Source organism: Pinus tabuliformis, chromosome 9 (genome assembly GCF_031772625.1).
Source record: "Pinus tabuliformis cultivar Carrire ecotype Pingquan chromosome 9, CPIR1, whole genome shotgun sequence".
In the NCBI taxonomy this organism is placed as follows: Eukaryota; Viridiplantae; Streptophyta; class Pinopsida; order Pinales; family Pinaceae; genus Pinus; species Pinus tabuliformis.
The window spans coordinates 1342022384-1342037848 of record NC_142307.1 but is presented as its reverse complement, the minus strand read 5'-3'; the positions used below and the strand labels follow the sequence as shown (position 1 = coordinate 1342037848).

At 34.5% G+C, this 15465-nt stretch overlaps 1 pseudogene across 1 annotated transcript; it reads left to right on the top strand.

Moving 5' to 3' along the window:
* Positions 1-1331: 1331 nt before the first annotated feature.
* LOC149153482 (sugar transporter ERD6-like 6) lies at positions 1332-7763 on the top strand (annotated as a pseudogene). The gene is made up of 19 exons (XR_016262188.1): positions 1332-1800; positions 2859-3154; positions 3278-3340; positions 3617-3706; positions 3963-4022; positions 4134-4199; positions 4357-4422; positions 4597-4672; positions 4766-4830; positions 4958-5047; positions 5320-5400; positions 5542-5626; positions 5892-5938; positions 6059-6121; positions 6212-6271; positions 6472-6537; positions 6651-6709; positions 6880-6994; positions 7267-7763. The product of XR_016262188.1 is annotated as a sugar transporter ERD6-like 6 (transcript).
* The last annotated feature ends 7702 nt before the right edge of the window (positions 7764-15465 follow it).

Genomic DNA, 15465 nt, shown 5'->3' with positions numbered 1-15465 from the left:
TTTTTAATTAGAATTGATATTTTTAATAATATTTTAAGTTCGTATTATAATTTTTCCTTAAACGTAATATTGTTTTTAAAGTGATCTTAATGATGGTGAAAGCGATTTTAAAAAATCTCTTATATTATTTATTTATTTGATTTTTATATATTATATTTTAAATTATAGATATATTGTAAATTTTTATTATTTTTAAATAAAATAAATATTAATTTAGAGATAGATAGAATGTGTATATTTGTATAGATTTTAATAGTCAAAATGTCTTTTCTGCTATAAACAAAAGAATTTTTATATATAACTTAATGTTCAATTTAAAATTTATTATTTTTTAAAGGGTAAATAGTGAATTCAAATAGTGAATTCATAATTTTTAAAGAGTGCTCTACTGAGATATTCAAATTTTCTTCTTGTTATTCAATTTTCAACATTTTCAAATTTGTGCCACAATCTAACTTTTTATAGAAAATAGAAGTCATGTTAGTTAATTTTCAACGTTTTCAAATTTGCTCTACACAATTTAACATTTCTATAGAGAATAGAAACCAGGGAAAAGGAGAATTAAACTCACTTACTATTATAGCTATTATTCCTTCACCTAACTTATAATTTTTTTTAATCAAGAAGTTGTGTGTGTTTTTCTAGGTTCTAGACTTGACCTGTGGCTTGAGAAACCACGACCTAGGTGTATCTAATCCGTCAAAGTCAGGAATCGCACTCGGCCTAAGCTACATTTAGGGTTCACACTCGGCCTAAACTACATTTAATGTGTTCCCATGAACGTAACAACCTCTGTGAGATTTGATTATGGATTGCTTTACTAACAAAACCCATCCTTAACTGATTGTGTTAATAAAAATTGACAACTTACCATTTATTATTATTATTAAAATAAATACATATTTAAATTTTAAAATTAAATAATAAATTATTTAATTTAATTTAAAAATAAAATAATTATTTATAATTATTTTATTTTTACAAATAATTCAATATAAATAATTATTTTATTTTTACAAATAATTCAATAATATTTCGAATATCTATATGTTTAAAAATAATTAAAATTCTTGACCTTATTTTCCACATACAACCAATTTCACCATCGAATTCCAACACAAGTATTAAATTAAATCGTGTAACTCATGACAAAACCAAACTTCAACCGCTTCATTTTTCACGTGGGTTGGAGTTGGAAAAGCTCCGCGTTATGGAAATTTGGGTGCCCTGTCATCCAATGCAATCTTGATATGACAATACATGAGAATGAGTCATAGACGATGAGCATGACACATGGATACATACCTACGCACGAAGTTGAGGGCTCGCTATCCGTCCGGAATCGTCCTTATCCTTAAAACACGGCAGCCCGTTGCATGTTTTTTCTCATGCTTCCTGGCCAAGTGTTTCGTTAGATTCTTGTCGTGTCTCTGCAATTTCTATTTCTGCACTTCCTTCATTTGCCCATCCCGTTCTTTTCTTTGTTTCATCGCATTCCCTTTGACTAGGAGGTCTTCCATGAGAGAAACAGCAGCATAATCAGCCCCAGCCTTGCTGGTACGACGTGTTCACCTTATCTGAAAATTGCGGTTAAGGAAAGACAGACTGGAATTCTGAGTTTTAGGAATTCTCCAAATCTGTTAAATTTGCCCCTGATATTTAGTAGAGGATAATCCCCTGCTAACAATCACAAGACGGAATTTGTATCTCCATCCTTGATAGTGTTTGCTAGTTTGGCTGAATTGGGTACATCTTCTCATATCTCAGCAGAATACCCATTTTCTGCATCTTTTGGAAGAGGTAACAAGAATATTGCATTTGTTTTTGATGCTTTTGTTTCCTGGTTCTTGTTTGGGTTTTCTTGATTTTGTGAGTTTCTGTTTCCATTTTGTTACTATATGACGGTCACCAAAATATGATTTATACTGTCTTTGAATCTGCCCTTTGTAGCCTATGCTCTGCATCTTATTTGAAAGCTTTTTTGAATTCTTTAAGTGGAATCTAATGGATCTTCAAACTAAGTTGATTGTGGTTCTAGCCAAATTCAATGTTGAGACAAGCCATTATTTCTGCATATGGATGGTACTACCGTTGAATCAATTCATTGTTAGTGCATATGGATATGGTTCCTCGGCCTGTGCGTAAAGATCTCATTTTAAATCGACTTTGAACATCCTTTAAACCCACTGGATACTGATCATTCCTCCCCTCCATGAGAATGGCTTATTATGTTGGGTGTTGGATTTCATTGTCATGTTTCAAATGTAAGATTGGTGGTTTGGTTTCATTGGTCACCTGAGTTTATTTTTGTGTTCATAAGGGACAAAAAATTTATTGGACGCTAACAGAATGAGTTCTGCAATATGCTGCATTTCTTGAATGATACTGTTGTTGGTATCTTTGTTCTTCTAGGCTTCTCTCAAATTGTTTCAGCAAAGTATCGTTGGCAGCAATTGGACATTTTACAGCGGGCGTCTGAATAAATTTTGTGCTCTTAAAAAATAATTTATTTGGTGCTAGCGTATTGAGTTCTGCAATATGCTGCACATGGGTTTCAATGATATTGTTGTTGGTGTCCTTTCTCTTCTAGGCTTCTGTCATATCATTACAGAAAATATCCGTTTGCATCCACGGGACAAAATTAGAAATGCAATTTTTCTATGTATTGATGAACTAATGTGAATGATTATTTGTTGCTTGGTTGTTAAGATATTGTTCAAAACGATACTCATTTATATCACAGCAGAGTATTGTTGAATTATCATTGTATGTTTGCCCAGCTATGAGATTTCTTTACTAGCATTGATGCCTATCATCATGTGCTACTGTTAAAGGTTTTCACGGGCTGAATTGTGCAGGAGGAGTTTAGTAAAGTAGCATTAAATTTGCAAGAAATTTGGTCTCTGGGACTTTTACCCTCGAGGACTAGATGGCATACAAAGATGATTTGGAGACGGGAAACGGGGCTGACAGTAGAGATGTAAAGAAGCCTCTTTTAGAAAAAAGAAGTAGCCGGCGTAGCAGATCAAAATCTAGTCGTCCTAGTGGTAAAGGGGCTAAAAGTGCAGATTTTCAAGCCCTCCCAGGGAGTTCTCTTGTTGCAATACTTTGTACATCTATTGTTGCCTTGGGGCCTATAGAGTTTGGATTCTGTGTAAGTCCTTTTTCTTATTTCTTAGTTTGCTTCTCAACGTTTGTCTTGAATACCTTTCAGTCTTCAAAACAGGGAAAGGTTGATTAAATTTCTTACGATTCTGACAAAGAAATGTTGTAACAGGTTGGATATTCATCGCCTACTCAAAATGGGATCGTTGATGATCTTGGTTTAACCTTGTCTCAGGTACGCTTTCACTGTTAGAAGATTTTTAAGGGCATGCCTTTCAGTTAGACTTTTATGATAAATACACAGACAATCATACATCTCTTCAGAAATTCATGGACCTACTTAATATCTATTTAGGTGTATTTACTATTGTCCAACACAATCAGTCCATAAGTTCTGAATGCTCCCATAAAAAAGTTCAATTGTTGCCTACTCAGTTATAGTGGTTGATCTTTCCCAACGGGACTACAGAAAAGCCCATTGTGACCTAAAACATGTTGAATTCTGTGTCAGTTCTCTTTATTTGGATCCTTATCAAACGTAGGAGCCATGGTGGGTGCAATAGTCAGTGGACAGGTTGCTGATTATATTGGACGGAAAGGCGTAAGTACCCTTAATATTCTATATATCAAGTTCCAACCCTATCATTGCTCAAGAAGACTTGGATTTAGCTTAAGTACTATTTTGTGTTTTTGATATTATAAATCTTTATTTCAAATAGATATCAGGTTGTTATAGGGACAATCCATGTAGTCCCCTCATTTATGTGGTCTTAATAAGATTTAAATATTATTTTCCTACAGATTTCATCCTTTTGATTCAATTTGGTAGGATTAATCTCTTCTATGTTTGTATGCAGGCATTATTAGTGGCTGCCATTCCAAATATTATTGGGTGGCTTGTCATTTTCTTTGCAAAGGCAAGTTAAACTATCTTAGAGAAGGGTCTTCACTAGAAATTGGAAAGTTTCTGGTTCATTTGGATTCTAAATTGGAAGCCAATTCTTTATTTGATCCTGCTATGGCTGCAGGATTCTTTATTTTTATACTGGGGAAGATTGTTCACAGGGTTTGGAGTTGGGGTCATCTCATTTGCTGTAAGTAAGACCTTTCTCACAAGGTTGGGAAAGGGCTAGTAGTATTTTAAATGTTTTCTATATTTAGGTGTAGAATATGTGAATGAAGATTATGTATACAAGATTACAAATGGACAAGTATGATTCTAACATACAGTATTTGATATGGTTCTTTTAGGTACCTGTATACATATCTGAGATAGCACCAAGGCACCTTCGAGGAGGTCTTGGGGCAGTAAATCAGGTGAGATTTTGCTGTATTAGTAATTTTAGTAACATTTAGTCTTGTTACTGTCTTCTGAAGTGCCAGAGGAAATATGATTGTGCATAAATTTCAATGTTCAGAATCACTAATGGTGATTTACTGAAAATCCATACGAATAATATGTTTGATAATAACTGTTAATTCTTTTAACAGCTCTCAGTGACAGTTGGTATTATGCTGGCATACTTGTTTGGGCTATTCGTTTCCTGGAGGCCTCTTGCAATTATAGGTACCTTGAATTCATTTTTGTTGGGGATAGTTTATGGAGATCCTTTATCATTTTCCAAATAATAGCCATATAATGACATCTTTAGCTGGGCAGGCATAATTCCTTGTGCCCTTTTGGTGCTTGGACTCTTTTTTATCCCGGAATCACCAAGATGGCTGGTGAGTTAGTAGCACATTCAAGCATATACACTGAAATGATATGACACTTTCTGTTGGTGCCCTTGTCACTGATTTACTATGATCCATTATCAGTAAGGTCTCATTCTTTATGCTCATACACATGCAGGCAAAGATTGGTAATAAAAGTTTTGAAGATTCATTACAGGCTCTCCGAGGCTCTGATGCCGATGTTTCTCTAGAAGCAGTTGAAATCAGGGTAATATTTTGCAGAAAATGTGCTCATTCAATTGTTTATACTTTTCCATCTGTCTGTATGCTTTCCCAATCTTGAATTCATTTCTCATCATTCATTTTCCTTTCCATTTCCATTTTCAGAAGTCTGTATGGTTTCTTGTTTCTTTCAGTTTTTTGGCCTTTGCAAATGGTCTGGGGTATTGCACAATACATATCACAGGAATTAATCCTTTTTTTTAATACTGGGACAATTATCTTCTAACTAATCAAAATTTTGTTTTCGTTGTGGTTCAGAGTGTCATGGAGACGGGCAATCAACAAAGTAGCATCAAGATATCAGAGCTTTTTGAGCGCAGATATGCACTGCCTTTGACCGTGAGTCACATCTTGAATGTCATTTGATTTGGTGTATTTGCAAATGTGCTTTGATAAGTGGAGGCATGTTTGTCACTTTGAAATGAGAATGATCTGTAGTTTTCTATACTGATATTAGTTCATGAAAATGGGATATCACAGATTGGCATTGGACTGCTGCTTTTGCAGCAATTAAGTGGCATTAATGGTATCATGTTTTACAGCAGTAACATTTTCAAATCTGCAGGTGAGTTCTCATCTGAGATAGGTTTCTCCACATTGTTGTTGTTTATCAAGCTGTGGGGTTCTTTCTATTTTATACCAGCAGTTTGAAAAAATGTGTTGCATCTATGGATCTTTTAGGAACTTCTCACAACAAAGGTTAATGCATGGAAAATTACAAACCCTTAATTCGGGAAATATGTATATCAAACTCAAACAGTCAATATCAACATCTTTGGGTTCAGTAATGTTTGAACTTTGAATTAACTCTTTATCTGAAACATTTACAGGAATTTCATCTTCCAATGCTGCATCACTTGGGCTTGGTGCCATCCAGGTTTTGCCCGAGTCCCTGAAAGCTCCACTAATTTTTGAAGGCTATGATGAAAAATCCAAGTTGTTGGTTTTCTATCCCAAATTTTTGTGTTCGAGGGATGTTAAGTAATCTATTTTACAGGTCATCATGACTGCAGTTGCTGTATGGCTCATGGATAAAGCCGGACGACGTCTCCTCCTCATGGTGAGCAAATGTTTTACAGCTGACTGTTGTATGTTCATGAATCTGATCTCAATCAAAAGCATTTACATGAAATTGTGTTGATGTGAACAGGTCTCATCTGGGGGCATGGCCGTATGTCTCTTCCTCGTTAGTTTGTCATTTTACTTGAAGGCAAGTCTCTCCAATCATTTTATAACGCTCTGCTTTGCTTAAATGTTCACGAACCTTTCCTACAAAATATTTCATATATTCAGTCTGCTTATGACATAGAATAGAACTGAAACGAAATGTCTCAACGGTATGGTTTGAATATCATCTGAAATTCCTTATTTGGCTGTGTGAGGGCTAAATTTATTTTCTTCTTGTTTCAGGCTCATTCTGGAGCAGATTCTCAATATGAAACATTCTTCACTATTTTGGCTTTAGTGAGTCTGCTGGTACGTTTTAGAGTTCCAGTTGTCAGTGTATTGTATAAGATGGGCCTATAGTTGCTGCCATCATCTTGTATGTGATAAATAGTTAATATTATTGGTTGATGGTTTCATTACAGATTTATATTGCTTCATTCTCGCTTGGTGTTGGGCCATCCCATGGATTATTATGTCTGAGGTAATGTACCTTCTTAGATATTCACTATGAGATGACTGCTTCTCAGCACAAATTAATTACTACATCTTTTCTTCATATTGATCTAATTCCATTGTTCAACCAGTATCTTTATGCAGCAGTTTAAACAATAGATGCAATGATTTATTTTGCATAGTCCTTTCCTACTGCAGATACTCCCTGCTAATGTCAAGGGTGTGGGTGGTAGTGTAGCTACTTTGTCAAATTGGTTGACATCATGGGCAGTAACAATGACTATCAATTTACTTTTGCAGTGGAGCTCTGCAGGTAAGGCTTGCCAAATTTAAGTATAGTTCCTTTGAATGCTTGCCCAAGCCATGGGCATCAAAGCTTTCTGTCCGGGCTTCCCCTGATTACAATGGCCCTTAGGTCCTTCACATTATGAGAGTAGCCCCTGAGAGTCAGTCTGCAACTATCATTGACTAATCTTGAACGATTGGGCTAGTCCTAAGGCCAACTTTTTTGTCTTCGGATTGCAGCTCATGTGTTTCCTTAGTTATTTGCCTATTTGGTTATTGAGCTAGTCTTTTTTCTTGCAGGGACATTCATGATTTATGCTATTGTATCTGCTTTGATCCTGGTATTTGTGGCACTGTGTGTGCCTGAAACAAAGGGACGGACTCTCGAAGAGATCCAGTCGTCCTTCAGATGAATTGAATCCAGTCGTCCTTCAGATGAATTGAATACCCTGAAAGTCAATTACAGGGCAATGAAATGGTTTATATATCCAGCCCCATTTCATCCTTCGAGTGCTTCCGAGTGTAAATTACATGTTAATAAATTGCGAATGTAAAAATATGATTCTTTTGAGGCAATTTATCAGTAGCAAGTTATTGTGAAGCGTTCCAAGAGAGGTTTTTTTTTTAATATATTTTCTATGATTGCATTGTTCCCTTTCCCGTGAAGCTCACATTTGCAGTAGAGCTCCACTTAAAGGCAGAATTTGAAGGTGGTCAGTGAAGTCCATCTCGTTGAAAAGTGTGTAAGAATTGAATTAATAAATTTTCAATGGATAACCTCATTGTTGCAACTCCAAGGATGGGAGGGTATCTACAGTTTTGATAGTATAATTTGATGCTAATGACCTTGTAGCCTAGTTCCTAACCTCATTTTCATGTGAGACACACTAGAGCGGATAACATAGAAAAAGATAATACAGAAAAAGAGAAAGTGGGCAGCTTAATATGCAAAGAGCTTTTTTCCAATTTGATGATGTGTGATACAAGGGGAAAAGCTTAACATGCAAAGAGATTTCTGCCAATTCCATGTTCTTATCAGAGGGGGAAAAGCTTAACATGCAATGAGATTTCTACAACAAATGTTCAAAATACGAAACAATTTTATGATTACCAAATTATTCATTAAGCCGAAAGGATTTTACACAATTTTCAGAGGAAGAAGTTCCACAATTTCTCTCTATATTGAGAGGAGTAAGAACTTAACCTGCAAAGAGATTTTGAGAGGAGGAAGAATTTACACAATTCCACTCAATATCGTGAGGAGCAAGAAATTAACCTGTAAAGAGAATTTTACATTGTTTGTTCAAAATGCATATAAATGCAATTTATAGGACCAACCAAATGAACAAAAATTTAAATGTTCCATCTTCAAAATGAAGACCAAATTATTCATGATTTTAGATTTTGAAGACCAAACTATTCATTAAGCAAGAAGAATTCCGAACTCCATTACATACAAGATCTCAATTGTCATCTTGGTAATCTTGATAGGATATTGTTACATAGGTAACCTATGAAAATGCCAAAAGATTATGAATATATAAGGCATTAAGAGGTAGACAATGGCAAAAGATTATGAATATATAAGGCATCAATTGTCATCTTGGTAATCTTGATAGGATATTGTTACATAGGTAACCTATGAAAATGCCAAAAGATTATGAATATACAAGGCATCAATTGTCATCTTGGTAATCTTAATAGGATATTGTTGGTATATAAGGCATTAAGAGGTAGACAATGGCAAAAGATTATGAATATATAAGGCATCAATTGTCATCTTGGTAATCTTGATAGGATATTGTTACATAGGTAACCTATGAAAATGCCAAAAGATTATGAATATATAAGGCATCAATTGTCATCTTGGAAAGATTATGAATATATAAGGCATCAATTGTCATCTTGGTAATCTTGATAGGATATTGTTACATAGGTAACCTATGAAAATGCCAAAAGATTATGAATATATAAAGCATTAAAAGGTAGACAATGGCAAAATATTATGAATATATAAGGCATTAAAAGGTGTCTACTATTAAATTGAATAATACTCATCTTTGTTTAATGTATAGATTAAACAATTAACATCTATAACTCATCTTTATGTAACGTATAGAGTAAACAAATTAACATGTATGGAATATATATATTACCCAATAATAATTGACATTAATATAAAAACAAATGTAATATTAACTAACATGTATATTTTAATAATATATATGGGATAGTTATAATATTAATATACATGTCATTTAAGTGCATTTTTCCTAATATATAAAAACAAATAATATATATTTGATAGTTACACTATCAAGATCAATATCAATATACATCTCATTTAAGTATATATCAATATACATCTCATTTAAGTATATGGTTAATTTCATTAAATAAAATAATATATATGGGATATTAAATAAAATAATATACATGGGATATACCGGTTATAGATGTAATGTTGATTTTAGGATGGTCAACATAATTTCTTCGTCCTTGGTTATATTAAGAAATCAATGTTATGGTTATGTTAAGAAATCAATGCTAGTAGTTAAGTACATTTTTTATTAATGTCAATTATTGTTTAGTAGTAGTAGATGTAATGTATAAAAAATGTCAATTATTGTTTAGTAGTAGTAGATGTAATGTTGATTTTAGGATGGTCACATAATTTTTTTGTTCTTGGTTATGTTAAGAAATCAATGTTAGTAGTAATTACGGTTTGATTTCTTTTATTTGATAATTACTTGTGAATTATGTTGGCTTTTTTTACTTCTTTATTATATAAATTTCTTCGTCGTTGGTTATGTTAAGAAATCAAAACTAGTAGTAATTACGGTTTGATTCCTTTTATTTGATAATTAGTTGTGAATTACGTTGGCTTCTTTTACTTCTTTATTATATTATGTTTTATCAAGCAATTGCCAATTTATTTGTATATGAAGATCACAAGAACAAGAGACACAAGATGTAGGTGGACATAAGCAGAACTTACCCTAACAATAGCAGTAGAATTCAGAATTTTGGCCCCAACAATAGCCAAATAACTTCGCAAGTGTGAGAGAAAGATAGCCCAAAAAATTTGACTTTTTCTTCTTCTACAATCTTCTTCCTTCTCTTGGAATTTCACACTTTAGAATTTTGGCCCCAACAATAGCCCAATAACTTCGCACGTGTGCGAGAAAGATAGCCCAAAAACTTTGACTTTTTCTTCTTCTACAATCTTCTTCCTTCTCTTGGAATATCACACTTTTCATTGCTTCTTTTTCTTGTGTATCGAACTTGTTGAGTGAGTGAGCAAATGGATCAAATTGCCTATCTTGAGTGAGTGAGCAAATGGATCGAATTGCCTATCTACATATAACCTCTTCTATGGGTCGAATTTCCCTAATGTAGGTTGACTTCATCATCATAGGGCCGACTTGGTGTGGAGGGGTAAAATGACCTATTTGACTAAAACATAATTATTTTTACATTATACAAAAGCCCAAGAAGGGTCTAATAAAATTGACAATGACTCTATTGACTCAATATAAAACCTAGAAGCCTATAATGGAGGCTTTGACCTATAAACATGATGACCAAAGCATGAAACCCATGCTTTAATAAGTCATAATAAAATTTCTTTTGAAAAATAAATTACATTATACAATTATGAAGACCGAACCTAGTTACATTCTTCAACACTTCGTCTTAACTAGGGAGGTATATATATACAAGTACATGGAAGATCTCAAAAACACATGAACTATGAAGAGTTAGGCACACTCAGTGCCATGGACTAGATATCTGTCCAAGGTTATCTATTCGGGTGGGACTAAGATGGACTAAAGTTTTCATCCAATCTAGGTACCATCAAACTTACTAACTAATCATCAACTTAGGGATCTAGGTGTGTATCGAAGGTCAGAGCTCCAAGACCAACGTCACCCTCTGTCTTCAGAATCAAGACATAAAACACACATAAGCCGACTAGATGTCCTCCCAAGCATCTTCCATTAGATGCTTCATCTCTCTTTATCAACTAAACTTGCAATGTCAACCGAACCAAGAACGCTTCTAAAATACTACCTTTTATTTGGGAGGGACTTTGTCAACACATCATCTACCTATTCATTTGTTGGAAATTATTGTAGCTTTACAACCCCATCTTGTACCAAATTGTAATGGTACTTGTTGTTGATATGCTTCGTCCTTGCATGGAATTTAGGTCTTCGAACATCTTGATGTTGCTTCAATTATCGCGATTTATTATGGTAGGATCCAGAGGCTTTCCAAGCAAATCCGACAAGAGTTTTTTCAACCAAACAACTTCCTTTCCTACTTCACATGCAACAACGTCTTCAACTTCCCATTACTTAATGAAATATGATCTTGTTTTCTACTTATCCATGAGATCATTGCAGCTCCCAAACTAAAACATCCACTGGTAGTGCTTCTGCCATCAGTGTCATTGCCACCCCAACCATAATCTGTGAAACTTGTCAACTTGACTTCCTTTCCATCATATTTTAGGCAATGATGTATAATGCTACGAAGATATCAAATAATATGCTTAGCAACCATCCAATGGTCATGACAAGGCTCCAACTAAAATTGACTAAGAATATTTACAACAAAACATATATCAGGTCTTGTATTTACCAGATACATTAGAGAGCCCACCAACTTACAATAGTTAGTAGGATCGACAAGACTGGAGTCTGAGATTCTCAACTTCTTGAGATTAGTAATCATGGGAGTAGTCATAGGCTTGGAATCCCTCATATCGAATTTATGTAAGATCTTGATTATGTATTTACCTTGACCCAGATATACTTCTCCAGGGTTCTGCCAAAATTCCAAACCCCAGTAATAGTGCACAAGTCCCAGATGTTTCATTTTGAATTTAGCTGCCAACATCTTCTTGCATTCTTGTATTTGTACCTCACACTTGTAATAAACAAATCATCTACATAAAGTAGTATAATGACTGGTTCATTGTTCACTACCTTAATGTAGAGGTTTGGACTTGTAGAACTTTTGACGGACCAAATTCTTAAGAGATAGGCATCCATCCTTGCATACCTTTCCCTAGGAGCTTGTTTTAAGCCATATAGGGATTTCTTTAGTCTAAAAACACGTGTGTCCTTGCTATTTATTTCAAAGCCTTCCGGTTGTTCAATGTATACTTCTTCATCGATGGTCCCATTAAGAAATGTTGTTTTTACGTCCATTTGATGAATATTCCATCCCATTGTAGTAGCTAGCGAAACCAAAGATCTTATAATAGTATACCTAGCAGTAGGTGAAAATGTTTCTTCATAGCCTATGCCTTCCTTTTGAGAGAAACCCCTTGCAACAAATCTAGCTTTGTATTTATCTATACTTCCATGGATAACATGTTTGATTTTGTAAATCCATTTTGAAGTGACCATTGATTTGTCCCTTGGCCTAGGAATGACTTCCCAGACTCCATTCTTCATGATGGATTGATATTTTTCTTGCGTTGCCTTCTTCCACTATTCTTGATGAGCAACGTATTCCAATGTAGTTGGTTCAATTTCTATCAATGTTTTCATGTATGCTGCATATCATGAATATCTTTTAGGTCTTTTGCTTTCTCTAAAAGTTCCTTTAGCAGCTCCATGTCCTTTGGCATATTCAAGAGTACCTTTCAACCAATTTGGTCTTTTCCTTGTTTCAGGTATGATCATAGGTTGAATCGGTTCACTTGGTCCTTCATCTTCTTCTTCTTGGTTTGGATTTGTCTCATCATGATTTTTCTCTTCTTCAAATAGTGGTGTATCTTCATCATCAAAATCAATTGGAATAGCCTTGGATCTCTTGTAGGCATGATTCTCATTAAATATAACATCCCTGCTTACTTCAATTCGTCTTCCTTCCTTAATGTAGATTCTATATGCCTTTGAAGAAATACTATAGACAACGAAGATCCCTTTGATGCTTGTAGAATCTAGTTTATTTCGCTTGTCCTTTGGAACATGGATGTATGTGGGACACCCAAAGATTCGAAGATGGTCCACACATGGCTTCTTCCCTGTGAATGCTTCTTCAGGTGTCATATTCTCAAGAATTCTACGAGGACTTTTATTTTGTATATATACTTCTATCATAACCGCTTCAACCCATAGAAACTTTGGAATGTCTTGATCAAATATCATAGTTCGTATGCATTCTTCAATTGTTATATTTTTCCTTTCTAGGACTCCATTTTGTTCGGGATTGTAGGGAACAATGAGCTCCCTCTTAATACTTGCTTCTTTGCAATATGCAACCAATTATTTTTAAGTGTATTCCCCACCATTGTCGGATCTCAAGGTTTTTATCTTTCTTTCAGTTAAGGTCTCTATATTAGATCTAACTCCTTGAATTTTTCAAATACTTCATCTTTGTCTTGAGAAAGTAGAGCCATGTTTTTCTAGAGTGATCATCAATGAAGGTCACATAATAAATATGGCCTCCAAGTGATTTGTTAGACATAGGCCCACACACATCGGAATGAATGAGGTCTAATATTTCTCTAGATCTTGTATCACTGCTTGTGAAAGGCTTCCGTATATTCTTTCCCAAAGCACATCCCTTACATACCCCTTCATGATTTTCTTTGATGTTAGGGATGCCATTTACCATTTGATTGAGAGAGGAAATGATCTTGTAGTGTATATGCCCATATCTACTATGCCATAATTTGATGGGATTGATTTCCTTGTGAACTAGAGCTTGAGGATATGGTGTTATAACTCTATATAGCCTTCCTTCGGGAACTCCAATAACTTTTGCCTTTTCAAAGTTTGAATCCTTTCCCCAGACCAAGACTTTACCATTTACAAAAGCAACCCTATCTCCTTTATCTTCTAAACAAGAGATTGAAAGTAAATTCTTTTTCAAACCTGGAACATAGAGTATATTGTTGAGGTGTAGCTTTGCTCCATTTTCTAGCTTCAAAGATGTAGATCCAAGGCCCTCGACTGCATCACTATTATTGTCTCTTAGTTCCACTGCATGAGATGATTGTTCCTTTGATAGAGTATGAAGTTGTCTGCTTTCCCCTGCCATACATCTTGATGCTCCTGTATCAATGATCCATGCATTGTCATCATCAAGAATACCTGTAAGTGCAACCAAGAATCCTTCGCTTTTGACCTTCTTAGATAGGTTGTAGATGATCCTTCCAATCCAACTTCATGCAATTCTTATGATATTGAACCCCATCTTCAAGTAACTTGTTATAGAGGTAGTAGCCTTCCTTTTCAATCCAAAAAAGTGAGCTCCAACCTTTTTCTACCTTAGCTCTGATACCATGTTGAGAAATCAATGCTAGTAGTAATTAGGGTTTGATTCCTCTTCTTTGATAATTACTTGTGAATTATGTTGGCTTCTTTTAATTCTTTATTATATTATGTTTCATCAAGCAATTACCAATTTATGTGTATATGAAGATCACAAGAACAAGAGACACAATATGTAGGTGGACAACCAGGGAAAAACCCTTATAAGGGGAAACCTAGTCAGAACTCTTCCTTCAGTAGATTCAAAGACAAGTTGAGATAGTCCAAGACTCTTTTGACCTAGACACAAAATTTCCCAATTGCCCAGTCATCCCTTTCTTCTTCTCCAAGTGATGTTTTTCCAACAACAACTTCGACCTGGCTACAACAGAATTTCAGCCCCAGCAATAGTCCAATAACTTCACACGTGTGAGGGAAAGATATCCCAAAAACTTTGATTTTGTCTTCTTATGAAATCTTTTTCCTTCTCTTGGAATTTCACACTTTTTACTGCTTCTCTTTCTTGTGTATCGAACTTGTTGAGTGAGTGAGAAAATTGATCAAAGTGCCTACCTACATATAGCCTCTTTTGTGGGTCGAATTGCCCTAATGTAGGATGACTTCATCATAAAAGGTTCGACTTGGTGTGAAGGTGTCAAATGATGTATTTGACTAAAAAATAATTCTTTTTACATCATACAAAAGCCCAAGAAGGGTATAATAAAATTGAAAATGACTCTATTGACTCAATATAAAACCCAGAAGCCTACAATGGAGGCTTTGACCTATAAAATGATGACCCAATCATGAAACCCATGCTTTAATAAGTCATAATAAAATTTCTTTTGACAAATAAATTACATTATACAATAATGAAGACCGAACCTAGTTACATTCTTCAACATGTTACCTCATGTTCTTCACTTGTGGGATTTGAGTGTCTTCACTTGTAGGTGATTGGATCTAGCATAGGCGGTTTTGTCACTTGCAATATACATCTTCAAATACTCCATTCCTTCACGATCAATTCTATATCATTTATTTTTTACTTCTAAAATTATCCCATGTTGTACCTAATATGAAACAAAATCCTTACTCCAATCACCAAAAATATCTTCTTTGATCACATACTAAATATATATATGGTGATGATCTAATGGAATACATAAGTTGTATGTCTTGACCCCTTTACTATAACAAATATGAATGCACTTTGCCAACATGT